This window comes from Chenopodium quinoa, unplaced genomic scaffold (assembly GCF_001683475.1).
Source record: "Chenopodium quinoa cultivar QQ74 unplaced genomic scaffold, ASM168347v1, whole genome shotgun sequence".
NCBI classification, from domain to species: Eukaryota; Viridiplantae; Streptophyta; class Magnoliopsida; order Caryophyllales; family Amaranthaceae; genus Chenopodium; species Chenopodium quinoa.
Window position 1 is genome coordinate 1,336,448 of NW_018742966.1, and position 13,943 is coordinate 1,350,390.

At 33.6% G+C, this 13,943-nt stretch overlaps 1 long non-coding RNA gene across 3 annotated transcripts; it reads left to right on the top strand.

Moving 5' to 3' along the window:
- The first annotated feature begins 934 nt into the window (after positions 1-934).
- Positions 935-3,555, top strand: LOC110729018. 3 transcript variants are annotated; one of them, XR_002512800.1, is made up of 4 exons: positions 935-1,999; positions 2,265-2,325; positions 2,431-2,508; positions 3,216-3,555. It is a non-coding gene; the product is annotated as an uncharacterized LOC110729018 (long non-coding RNA). The 3 variants fall into 3 exon arrangements; XR_002512799.1 differs by lacking the exon at positions 2,265-2,325 and having other exon boundaries at positions 939-1,780; positions 1,913-1,999; XR_002512798.1 differs by lacking the exon at positions 2,265-2,325 and having other exon boundaries at positions 943-1,999.
- Positions 3,556-13,943: the final 10,388 nt, after the last annotated feature.

Here is a 13,943-nt window from a genome sequence, read left to right on the forward strand (position 1 = left end):
AACGGTCACATCTCAAAATGCGATCTATTCTACCATCCCGTTGAGATTTATGAGTTACTACTACCAAGCAAAATCCAGCTGCAATTGCAACCTGTTTTGCCCAATCAATCGCCTGTTGAGCTTCTTCGAATGGACCATCATGTCCAAATATCCCACTGTAATCATTTCCGTCTCCACCATATTCCTGCATCAATTATATATTACAATAAATACATTTAACGGATAATACATTTAATTTCTATATTTACACAGAATTAACACAAAAAAAAAAAACATAATTATATATAATCAAACTTAATTTTTATAAAAACCCAATTCGAATTTTCAAACTAAATTTAAAAATATACCATTTCGAATTTTCAAATTTAATTTTAAAAAAACCTATTTCGAATTTTCAAATTTAATTAAAAAAAACCCATTTCGAATTTTTTTAAAAAATCATTTTCGATTTTTTTTTTTACAAAAAAATTAAATAAAAAACAACAACAAAATCAAAAAAGAAAAAAAAAATTAATTATTAAAGGTGGCGTCTGCCAGGGCTGCCACAGCCCCTGGACTGGCGCCTGGCAGGGCCGTCTCACCCAGTGGAGTGGCGTCTGCCCAGGACGCCAGTCTGGTGGTTTGGGCGTCTGGGCTGGACGCCACTCTGGTGGTTCTGGCGTCTGGCTTGGACGTCCAGGCTACGGTTTGGGCGTCCACCCTAGGCGCCGGAGCCACTCCGACGGTAAACAGTGAATTTTAACGGTGACTTACCTCGTTTTCCGTCGACGACGACGTACCTCCGGCGTCTCCCGCATCTCCGGCCTGCCCTCCGGTCTCCCCCGGCGAGCCAGTACGGCTCCACATTTTTTACACCGAGATTATTTCAATTTTAGAAAAAGGACATAATGGTCAAATCATATAATATTTATGGGCTTTATATGGTAAATTGCGGGCGATGTTTAGCGATTCAATATACCCACAGAAAAATACTCTTGCTAACCCATTTGTTGTTGCCTTCAACAACTGAATTCAAAAACACAATTCTTTTAAACCAAAACCCAGAAAAATAGAAAGATCCAAGCCAAAAATCTCTGATTTTCGAGCACAAAATCAAACCAAAACCCCCAGCAAAATCGAACACGAAAACCCCCATACAAATCGAGCAAAAAACCCCCCAATTCGAGCAGAAGTTCGGTGTATAAACCCCCAGCAAATTCGAATGTAAACCCCAGAATAATCGAAAAATTTCCAGCCAAAAACCCCCCAAGTCGAGCAAAAATTCCAACCTAAACCCCCAACAATTTCGAACCCTAAAAACCCCAGAAAAATCGAACATTTTGAGCAAAAAACCCCCCAGTTAGAGAAGAAATTCAAACCTAAAACCCCAACAAATTCGAACCCAAAAAACCCAGAAAAATCAAACATTTTTTGGCCAAAAACCGCCCAATTTGAGCAAATATTCATACCTTAACCCCAGCAAATTCGTACCCTAAAAACCCTAGAAAAATTAAACATTTTGGAGCCAAAAACCCCCCAATTATTCGAGCAGAAATTCGAACCTCAACCCAAAGCAGTAAAATACCCCAATTCGAGCTCAAAATCAGTGCTAAACACCCTAGAAAATTCAAGCAAAACCCCCTAAAAACTTATTATATTTTACCCCATAAAACCTAGAAATTTCGACCTAATTAGAGGAAAAGTTCCGTGAAGTTCGACCCATTGTAGCAGTCAATTTGTGAAGTCAATTTCAGCTAAGTTCGACCCATTGGTTCTTGTTGTTATGTTAAATATTTTCACGGTAGATAAATTTCAGCATTTAACTTGAACAAGTACTTAGTTTAATTGCAAAAATAGTGTTAGTTCATTAGAAAATAATTTTTAGCTTGTTTGGCTTTTGTTGGTTTAATTAATATATGTAAATTTATGTCAGATTTCTCAACTATGTGGAAGTGAATTCCTTAAGTTCCACGAGTACAATTGAGGCGGTAGTACACATACGACATTGTCTTCGCTTGTGGTATATACTCTAACCATTCTCTGTAGTTTTAACTTATTTTTTGTGGTTGGTATAATAATTGTGAATTTTATTGGATTTCTAATTGTGATATAATTGATTGAAATTGCAATAATATTTGCATCATAGTGCATGACCCAAGGTTTAGTGACTTGTTATTTTAGGAACCGAGGAATGGATTATGCCATAATACCATTAATTAGAATGTGTTGGGTCAATTGGATTTGCAGTACTTAATTGACTGTCTATGATTGTTAATTGTATTTAGGCCCTTGTAAGTTGCAACTATGTTTCCATTCATGAATCCTGATTGTATCCTCGGATTTGAGGTGAGTTGAATTTAGCTATTTGCTGGGCATTAGGATCCTCTTTCACCTGTTGTTTTATGTATAAATAAATATTGGATTCTTATAATTAATAACTTGTCTTTACAGGGAGGATGATATGCTTAAGAAGCTTGGAGACCTTGTGAATGAGAGTCATTATAGCTGTAGTGTTCTCTATGAATGCAGGTATAAAAGCTTCAGCCACTAGTATTGCTAAATTGAGTTCAATATGCTTATTTGATGCACTACTACATTTTTTATTAAATGCAACGGTAAAAAAAATAGCTAATATATATGTTGTTGGCAGGGGGATAATTTAGCTAAGAACTAGTGAATTTCTTTTTTATTGCTACATTTTAATGTATGTTCTGACTTTTGGGATTAATTAAGTGGGTTGCTGGGTATTTCAATCACTTGTACGTTGGTTTCTTAAGTTCTTTGTATGTTAATAATCACCATCATAACAATAAAAATTCTTTGAAAAAGAGGAAATAACATTATAATTAACAATAAAATCTAAATCATACTTCATTATGAATTGTGCCAAGCAATTTAAATTTTAAGAAAGAAATAAAAAATAGAGAAAGTACAATTTAAGAAGTTTAAAAGCCCAAAGAGAAAGAAAGAGATAACTCCTAACCCAAAGAGAATGAAATAAAAACAGAGAAAGTACAATTTAAGTTTTGCTTTTGCTTGTCACCTGAATTATTTCTTATTCTCACATAGTGTAATTTGAATCTTTTATCTGTTCGAAATACTTCAAAATCATCATAGCAATGAGTATTTTACTATGGTATAAGTTGTCAAATATTTCATTTTTACTTAATAAATACAATTTGAAGTACCTACACTTGAATTACACCTTTGCTCATCTATTTGTGTTGTGCTAATAGGATTTTTCAAGATCTACACCGTATAAAGAGGAGGAGATAAACGAGGTTTAAGATATTTGGGCAGACTATTTTATATGCTATGTTAAACTTTAGATCTACACTTAGCAAACTCCATTTACTTATTAGACTCTTGTTTTATTTGTTAGGCTTGACATGAATGTATTTGGTTTACCAACAATTTGGGTTGGTATTGGTGATTGTGTTGGATGATGACCATCATGTCAATGATATTGAGTTGTAAATTTATTGGACAGGTTTATAATATGCCGCCGTCATTCCCAATTTTATGGGTAGGCCAAAATACAAAGGAGACTCTACCGAAATTTACATTTGCATTCAATAATATTGCATTTTAATTTCAATTATTAGCGTTAGCATATTACTTTATACCACTAGCAAGGAAAACAGGTACTAAAAACATATACAAACAATTATTATAATTAAAAAAAAAATTCACTTCATTTGCGTCACTCATTAAACAAACAAGTGACGCAAATAAAACAATTTTGTATTGTCTAGTCAGTCATTTGCGTCACTCCTATATAAACAAGTGACGCAAATAATAAATAAGAAGTTGATCAGAAGAGTCATTTGAGTCTCTCCTTAATAAAAGAGCAACGCAAATAAGAGTCATTTGCGTCACTCCTTTTTGCGTCACTCCTTTATAAAGGAGCGACGCAAATGACTCTTATTTGTGTCGCGCCTAGGAGCGACGCAAATGACTTTTAAATCATTTGCGTCGCGAGCATTTGCGTCGCTCATAGAAGCGACGCAAATACACTATAAATAAGCGACACAAATGAGCCTTTTTCTACTAGTGAACCATCCAATTTGCCTTTAAACGGCTTATTTACCGGTTTACAACTTCCACAGATTTCATTAAATCAAGCTTACCACGACCATTTATGACAACATTTAATGCTCATATATGGTTCTAAACGCATTATATGACCCCGAGATGTTATCCTAAAATCTAAAGGCTTTTCGAAAACGGGCCTCGAAATCTCCATAATTTCTCAACAAGCATGGGTCTTAGACTTTAATTTTGGAATTTTTTGATTTTTTTTTCGCTCAAAAATAAAAATTGCCGAAATGTTTACCATGGTCCCTAATATCTTTCAGGAGGCCAATTGAATGGGTGGAACCATCCAATTTGTCTTTAAATAGCTAATTTACCCGTTTACAACTTGCACCGATTTCATTAACTCAAGCCTACCACGAACATTTATGAAAACTTATAATGATCATATACGGTTTCAAATGACATTATATGACCCCGAGATATATCCCCTAATTCCTAAGGCTTTTCGACACCGGGCCCTAAAACCTCCAAAATTACTCAGAAAGCGTGGATATATTATCCTTCAATTTTGGAATTTTTTGACTTATTTTCGCCCAAAAATAAAAAAATTTCGAAATTTTTACCATGGTCCCTAATACCCTCCAGGCGCAAATTGGGTAAGTGGAACTATCCAATTTGCCTTTAAACGACCAATTTACCGGTTTACAACAATGCACTGAATTCATTAACTCAAGCCTACCACGAACATTTATGACAACATATAATGATCATATATGGTTCTAAATGACATTATATGACCTCGAGATGTTTTTCCTAGAATTTTAATACTTTTCGACACTGGGCCCTGAAACCTCCAAAATTTTGCAAACTGCGTGGACATTAAACTTCAATTTTGAATTTTTTTTTTTACTTTTATTCGACCGGAAATAAAAATTTCCGTAATATTTACAATGCTCCCTAATATCCTTCGGGGGTACACCTGGATGGGTGGAACCATCCAATTTGCCTTTAAACAGCCCATTTAGCAGTTTACAACTTGTACCGATTTCAATAACTCAAGCCTACATTTATGACAACAAAAAATGATAATAAATGGTTCCAAACAAAAAATGCACTCCCTAATATTTCAAGAATTTTCGACACTAGATCCCGAAATCTCCAAATTTCTCAAAAAGCGTGGATATTGGACTTCTATTTTGGAATTTTTTAACTTTTTCTCGCCCGGAAATAAAAATTGTCGAAATGTTTACCATGGTCACTAATTGTAGGGAATAAATTTCAAGCGTTAACCCCTAGCTTGAACCCCACTGTGATCATACACTAAAGTATGGTGGCGTCCAAAAGGGAAGAAGATAGAGCAAAAGAGTCGCCAACAAGTTTTAGGAACTTGTAAACCGTTCACGAGGTGAAGGTTACACCCCTTAACGATCCAAGAGATAGTTAACTCCATAAGGTCTAGAACCAAATAAGGGTTCGGGGATGAAGGTACGAATCCAACCTAAAAGAGATTGAACCTGCCCTAATAATATGCCTCTACTTTATTCTGATCGTATTCATGTGCGCTTTCCGACTAACATGCAATCAATAGAATTAACCCTAAACCAGTTTATCTATGTTGGTTGAATTTAATTCACAAATAAATCTATTATTGGAGATCACTTGAATTTATAATCACATTAACCCTAACAAAATTATTAATTATCTTATTAAGCGTGATTACAAGTACTAATTCCCTTTAAACATGCATAAAAGGTGTGATCAAGCAATAAATAATAAATATCAAGCAACATAATAATAATCAATAATCATGATGATAAAAATATAATCATCATCAAGATAATAATAATCATAAAAATAATAATCATAATAATATTCATAATCATCATAAATCATAACAATTATAATCATAATCATGTTCATGTTAATTTTAAAGCATAATAAAAATAGCAAGATCCTAGGCATGATACTAACAAGATTAATAACAAATCCTAGCATGTCACTAAACAATAAAAATCAAATCTTTAACCCTAACATGATACTAACAATCATAAATATTAGGAAGAACATAGGAAGCATCGCAGGAATCATATTTAATATATTTGATATTATAACTTTTTCCCTAAACATGATACTAGGAATTATAATAACAATTTAAACATGATTTCTACATCATAATATCAATTAATCAATTAAAGCACTTACTTTGATGCCTCGTACCTCTTTCTAATAAAAAAATACACACGTTAGTAACTTCAAGGAAAATAATAAACAAACAATTAAATTAAATAATTGAAAGAGAGATTTTGAGACCAAACCCTCAGAAATTAAATCTTTCACATCTAGGGCGAAGACAACTTCGAATATGGCTAGGTGTTTCTAGATCTTGCGAATGCGGAATTTTGTATGTAAAAACAAAGATTAGAAAAGAGAAAGAGAGAGAGATGAAATAATCAAGAAAACTTGATGAGAATTGGTGAATGATTAAGAGAGAAATTAGAGAATTAATGATTGCGAATGAAAACTGATTGTAGGTGAATGAAAACGGAGTTTTTAATACGTTATTTATAGAGAAAATCAGCCAAAACGACAAAATATCCAAACAGAGCACTTGGCGCACGTAAAACAGAGCTGGCGCCAGCTTATTGGCGCCAATGGCTTGGTTCTAAGCGCCAATGCCTGGAGTCAGGCGCCAGGCCTGTTTTTGACACGTTTTCGAAAATCAGAAAAGTTTGTCGTACTGGAGGATAAAATCGTATCTTTTCCTCGAAAATGCTTTTTGATTTTAATTAAAACTCTGAAAAGTCAACAAAAGTCAATTTATCAATGCTAATTGAATTAGGAATGAAAAGAACCTTCTAGAAGACTAAAATCATTCCTAATTGCATTAGGAATGATAAATCATATTAGGCCCTCCCCTAGATCATTGGGCCGCATATAAGGCTCAAACCGGGCCCAGTTTAGTAAATTGGCCATAACTTCCTCAATATTCATCGGAATTGGGCTTATAATATATCGTTGGAAAGATCTTGTCAAGCCCCATCCAACTACACTACTATTGGACCCATATTATGGACCAACCAAACTGGATTGGCTGTTTTGTTAAAATAATTTTTCAAAAAACAGAGAGAAGAGAAAAGAAATTAAAACTATCCGCAACACTAGACTTTCCACACTTTCACTTCATTCGATTATGATTCGACGTGAAAGGTACTCATCACTGGGTTTGGTTTTGGGGAGACACAAATGGGTGTCTACACTAATACGCTATTGGATTCCAATTGGGGGGGGGGGGGGTGGAACAATCTAATTTGGCTTTAAACGACCAATTTATCGATTTACAACTTGCTCCGATTTCGTTAACTCAAGCCTACCACGAACATTTATGACAACATAGTTCCAAACGACATTAAATGACCCCGAGATGTATTACCTAAAATCTCAAGGTTTTTCGACATCGTACCCAACCTCAAAAATTTCTCAAAAAGAGTGGATAAGCCTTCAGTTTTGGAATTTTTTGACTTTTTTTTCTCTCGGAAATAAAAATTGCCGAAATTTTTACCATAGTCCAATTGGGTTGGTGTATCTATCCAATTTGCATTTAAACGACCAATTTGCCGGTTTAAAACTTGCACCTATTTCATTAAATCAAGCCTACCACGAACATTTATGACTTCATATAATGATCATAAATGGTTCCAATTGGCATATTATATCCCCGAGATATATCCCCTAAAATTTCACGGCTTTTCGACACCTGGCCTCCAAACCTCCAAAATTTCTCAAAAAGCATGGATCTTAGCCTTTAGTTTTGGAATTTTTTGACTTTTTTCGCTCGAAAATAAAAATTATCGAAATGTTTACCATGGTCCCTAATACCCTATGAGAGTCCAATTGGTTGGGTGGAACCATCCAATTTGCCTTTAAACGGTCAATTTACCGGTTTACAACTTGCACCGATATCATTAACTCAACCTATCCCCTAACATCTATGACAACAAATAATGATCATATATGGTTCCAAACGGCATTTAATGACCCCGAGATGTATCCCCTAGAATTTCAAGACTTTTCGTCGCCGGGCGTCAAATCCTCCAAAAAATTTTAAAAAGCGTGGATATATATTAGCCTTCAATTTTGAAAATTTTGACTTTTTTTTCTCCCAGAAATAAAAATTGCCGAAATATTTATTATGTACCCTAATACCGTCCAGGAGTCCCATTTGGTGGGCTGAACCATCCAATTTGCCTTTATACGACCAATTTACCAGTTTACAACTTGCACCGATTTCATTAACTCAAGCCTACTTTGAATATTTATGAAAACAAAAAAAATTGATCATATATGGTTCCAAACGACATTATATGACCCCAAGATGTATTCCCTTGAATTTCAAGACTTTTAGACACCGAGCTTCGAACACTCCAAAATTTCTCAAAAAGCGTGGATATTAGCCTTCAATTTTTGAATTTTTTGACTTTTTTTCGCCCGGAAATAAAAAATTTCCGAAATTTTACCAAGGTATCTAATATCCTTTGGGTATCCATTTGGATGGGTAGACCATTTTGCCTTTAAACGGTCAATTTACCGGTTTACTACTTGCACCAATTTCATTAACTCAATCCTACCACGAACATTTATGACAACATATAATGATCATATATAATTCCAAACGGAATTATATGACCATAAGATGTATTCCCTAGAATTTCAACACTTTTCGACGCTGGGCGCCGAATCCTCAAAATTTCTCAAAAAGCGTGGATATTAGCCTTTAATTTTGAAAATTTTGACTTTTTTTCTCCCAGAAATAAAAATTGCCGAAATATTTATTATGTACCCTAATACCGTCCTGGAGTCCCATTTGGTGGGCGGAACCATCCAATTTGTCTTTGAACGACAATTTTACCGGTTTACAATTTGCACCGATTTCATTAACTCAAGCCTACTTTGAATATTTATGAAAACAAAAAAAATTGATCATATATGGTTCCAAACGACATTGTATGACCCCAAGATGTATTCCCTTGAATTTCAAGACTTTTAGACACCGAGCCCCGAACACTCCAAAATTTCTCAAAAAGCGTGGATATTAACCTTCAATTTTTGAATTTTATGACATTTTTTCGCCCGGAAATAAAAAATTTCCGAAATTTTTACCAAGGTCTCTAATATCCTTTGGGTATCCAATTGGATAGGTAGACCATTTTGCCTTTAAACGGTCAATTTACCGGTTTACTACTTGCACCAATTTCACCACGAACATTTATGACAACATATAATGATCATATATAATTCCAAACGGAATTATATGACCCTAAGATGTATCCCCTATAATTTCAACACTTTTCGACGCCGGGCGCCGAATCCTCAAAATTTCTCAAAAAGCATGGATATTAGCCTTCAATTTTGGAAATTTTTGACTTTTTTTGTTGCCCAGATATAAAAATTGCCGAAATGTTTACCATGGTCCCAAATATCGTCTAGGAGTCTCATTGGGTGGGTGGAACCATCCAATTTGTCTTTAAACGACAATTTTACCGGTTTACAATTTGCACTGATTTCATTAACTCGAGTCTACCACGAACATTTATGACAACAAATAATGATCATATATGGTTCCAAAAAGTATTAAATGACCCCGAGATGTATCCCCTAAAATTTCGAGACTTTTCGACACTAGGCTCCGAAACCTCTAAAATTTCTCAAAAATCGTGGATATTAGTGTTCAATTTGGAATTTTTTGACCTTTTTTTTGCCCGGAAAGAAAAATTGCCGAAATGTTTTTCATGGTCCCTAATACCCTCCGGGAGTCCAATTGGGTTGGTGGAACCATCCAATTTGTCTTTAAACGACCAATTTAATTTCCGGTTTACAACTTGCACGGATTTCATTAACTCAAGCCTACGACGAACATTTATGACAACATATGATGATCATATATGGTTCCAAACCGTATTATATGACCCTGAGATGTATCCAATAAAATATTAATACTTTTCTACACCGGGCCTAGAAACCTCCAAAATTTCTCAAAAAGCTTGGACATTAACCTTCAATTTTGAAATTTTCTGATTTTTTTTTCGCTCGCAAATTATAATTGCCGAATTTTTTACCATGGTCCCTAATACCCTCCAGGAATCTAATTGAGTGGGTGGAACCATCCAATTTGCCTTTAAACGACAAAATTACCGGTTTACATCTTGCACTGATTTCATTAATTCAAGTCTACCACGAACATTTACGACAACAAATAATGATCATATATGGTTCCAAACGACATTATATGACCCCGAGATGTATCCCATAGAATTCCAAGATATTTCGACACTGGGCCCCGAAACCTCCAAAATTTCTCAAAAAACGTTGATATTAGCCTTCTATTTTGGAATTTTTGACCTTTTTTCGCCCGGAAATAAAAATTGCCAAAATGTTTACCATGGTCCCTAATGTCTTCCAGGAGTCCAATTGGGTGTGTGAAACCATTCAATTTGCTTTTAAACGGCCACTTTTACCGGTTTACAACGACCAATTTAATTAATTTGCACTGAACCCGACTTGAACCGAAATTGATCCAAACCCGTTTTAACCCTTCAAAACCCGAATTTAACCCGACTTGTTACTAACCTGACCTGAATTTAACCCGACCTGTTCCTAACTCGACCCGAATTTAACCCAAACTGTAACAAACCCGACCCGAAATCAACCGACTTGTTATTGACCTGACCCAAATTTAACCCAACTTGTTATTGACCCGACCTAAATTTTACCAAACATATTACTTACCCAACCCAAAAATTCAACCCGATTTGTTACTAACCCGACTCGAAATTAACATGACTTGTTATTGACCCGACCTAAATTCAACCCAAATTATTTCTGACCCGATTTCAAATCACCTTAATTCAATTTATACCTCCTTATTACTGTTGATCAAAGAATTTTATCTTGAGAGACCAAGTCGGTCCAAGCAAGCAAAAGAAAGGAGCATCATCCTCAAATTTAAGAGTTAAATATAGTATATATTTGTTGTATGGTCAAAGGAGATAATTATATTCCTAAATTATAGATTAAAGTTCCCTAGTATATTTCCATATATATTATATAGTCAAAGGAAATAATTAGCTTGATAAAAATGATAATTATCTATTTATAGTTAGATGAACCCGAATATGACCTGACTTGGAAATTACTCGACTTGATTGTAACCTGCAAATTATTGACTTGAACCGAACCCGACTTGAACCCGAGAATGACCCAACTTGAAAGTGACCCGACCTGATTATAATCCGCAAATTATTGACTTGAACCAAACCCGAGAATGACCAGACCTGATTCTAAACCGCAAATTATTGACTTGAACTGAACCCGACTCGGACCCGAGAATTAACCTAACCCGTTTCAACCCGAATTAAACCCGACCTATTGTTCACCCGACCCGAATGTAACCCGACCTGTTATTAACCCGACCTAAACCCAACCCAAACCTGATATGAACTATGACTCGACGTGACCCGAAACCTTGACCCAACCCAAACCCGACCCGCATAGGCTATGGAATTAATCTGAATTGACCCGACCCACTCTTACTCGACCCAAATCCGACCCGTTTTCCCGAATTGACAGCTCTAATTTAAACGGTGTATTTTAAATTATAAATGCTACAATACATTTATATCTATCTTGATTGTTAAACTTTGATTGTTAATGATTTCTAGTTAGGTTTTTTTTTTATTAGTTTTGGACTTTATTAAACTTCAATTGTTAATGATTTCTAGTTAGGTTTTTTTTTTTTTTTATTGGTTTTGAATTTTTTTAAGTGGTTGAATAACCTTAAAAGTGATTAGTAAATTTGTAAATGACATTATAATTAATTGTCGTCCATTATATATATTAGTATAATTTGACAAGTAACATGTCAATTCAACAGAAAATAGTAAATCTAACTGAAAATAAATTCGTGGTTTTCATCAACCATATATATGATGCATATGTTCCTATACGCTACACTTAAAAAGAATTACTACCATACCCAAATGTATTTAATTAGATGGCTTGTGTGATTGTGTCATATAGTATAAGGCAAAGAGATGTCAAATTTAAAACCTAGTTTAACAACTAACTTCACTCCAAAATTTCCTATCCCTAAAAAAATGCAAATTAAATTTAAATTATTTATGTATTATGTGGTCCAATTTCCAACATAACACAATCCCAGATAAAGTTAAACTTTGTCTGATTAATTAACCAATCATTCAATTAAACAACCATCAGCTATTGTTTAAGATGAAACAAATTAATCAAACGTTGGAACTAATCAGCAGCACGTGCAATGATTATTGAAATTTTTGGGGCCTATTCACATTTACTAAAGTGAGTTAAACTGAATTGAACTAAATTAAAAGGAGCTGAATTGAACTGAACTGAGTTAAAATGAATATTTTATGATAGAGAGAAATTAGGGGCTGAACTGAAGTGTACTAATTCTAAACCCTTGTTTTGGAGGTTTTGATTGTTATCTCACAATGATGATTATATGAAAACATGATATTGCTGATGAGAGCATACAATTAATTGTTATTACTAAGGCATTTTCAGAATAGTTCTTAAAATACTATGTTGGGTAATGCTACATCCAATTTTGCATATACAAGTAAGTGATTTAGAATATTAGATACATTTTCTACATGATATAAATATTAGTGAAGTTTAAATTAAAATAAACATCTAATTGCCCATTTTTGTTATTAGATAAGGTTAATTATTTTCACTTGCCCATAATTTTTTTAGTACGAAGTATCATTTTTTAATATAGTTGAGTTACTATCCCATCATTATTTTTAAATTTGTAATTAATTAAATTAAAATCATATATTTCACGAGGCTCAATGAATTAGGGGCTGTTCTGTTTAGCGTCATTTCAGTTCAGTTTAATTAATTCAGCTCAGTTCAGTTTAGTTTAACTACAATCAATTCAGTTCAGTTGTTTTAAGTACATCAGAACAGGCCCCTAGTTGCTTCTTGCCTTCTTGGTCTAAATTCAAATCAAAACTAATAAAATTAAGAAATTTGAAAATTTTAAACTAAAAATTGGACCATCATTATTATGCTTTGATTGAAACTCAATTCGATTAATTTGAGGCTATGCTAATTATAAGGGTAATGCTATATGTAGCCCTATAAGGGTAACACACTAAAACTACCACATAAGGGTAATGCTATATTAAATACACTCTTGAAAATTGTACAAAATTAGGAATTTATGACAAAAACACGCGTAAATCAGTATAATTAGTGTTTATATTTTGATGATTTCTTAACTTTTTACGATTTTCAAGTGTAAATTAATTACTCTGCAATCATACTTATTATTTTTAGATATAATAATATATATTAGTTTTAAACCAAAAAATGGTATAATTTCAATCTGGTCACTCAACCTGTTAAAGTATTATAAACACGTACCACCAAAATTCTAAAAGCCACTTAGGATTTGTTCTAATTTACTGAATTGGACTAAACTGAGCTGAACTGATTGTTTATAAGAAAAAGAATTAAGAATTGAACTGAATTAAACTGGAATTGAACTGAATTAAAATGAAATTAAGCTGAGGAGAATAGATCTTAAGTTAAAAAGTTATTGACCAATATGACTAGTTAATTATCTATCTAATTCAGCTATTTGTATAATTTTATACTTCTATAGCTCTATGTACTGTTTTAGTACTTAAATTTGAATAATATTGGCTAACGCAAATTATGTGCATGTTGTAACCAGACAAGGCAATCCAAAAATAATATAATCAGATCATCAAACACTGGAAAAATATCAGGAATCCCGTTTTTTGTTGTTTTATTTATAAAATACTTTCTAAACATAGTTTAAGAAAAAAAATTGATCTTATGAATTCATCTTTGCATAATTTTGA